Source organism: Nuphar pumila, chromosome 2 (genome assembly GCF_984573655.1).
Source record: "Nuphar pumila chromosome 2, dmNupPumi1.hap1.1, whole genome shotgun sequence".
Lineage (NCBI taxonomy): Eukaryota > Viridiplantae > Streptophyta > Magnoliopsida > Nymphaeales > Nymphaeaceae > Nuphar > Nuphar pumila.
This window is the reverse complement of record NC_143250.1, coordinates 127261552-127261955: the sequence shown is the minus strand read 5'-3', so window position 1 is coordinate 127261955 and position 404 is coordinate 127261552.

Sequence of the window (404 nt, the reverse complement as noted above, 5' to 3'; positions counted from 1 at the left end):
GGGATTCTTCCTACAGGAAAACTTCTCGCTCTAAGGCTTCAATCTTTGCGGATCTTTCCTCGCAGCAAGCTCTCAAATCTATGTGGTCCTCCCCCACCCACCCACCCCCACCGAGGATTACTTCTTACGTCAAGCCCTTCAAATCTTTTCTATAACTGTTCCCGCCAGAAATTTTCTCTGCACAGACCTTCAACCCTTGCTCTTCTTCTTCGTATCAGAGTGTTTCCCACTTTAAGCCTTGCTAAAATCTGTTGCTAGCCTTCTTCCTGATGGATTTCTTCTCACTTGAAGCTTTCAAAAGTTAGTATTCCTCTTCATACCGGAAAATTTCTCTCTGCAGGCCTTCAACCACGGCTGTTCTTCTTCCTAATGGAACTTTTCCCGACTTGAAGCCTTAAGATCTC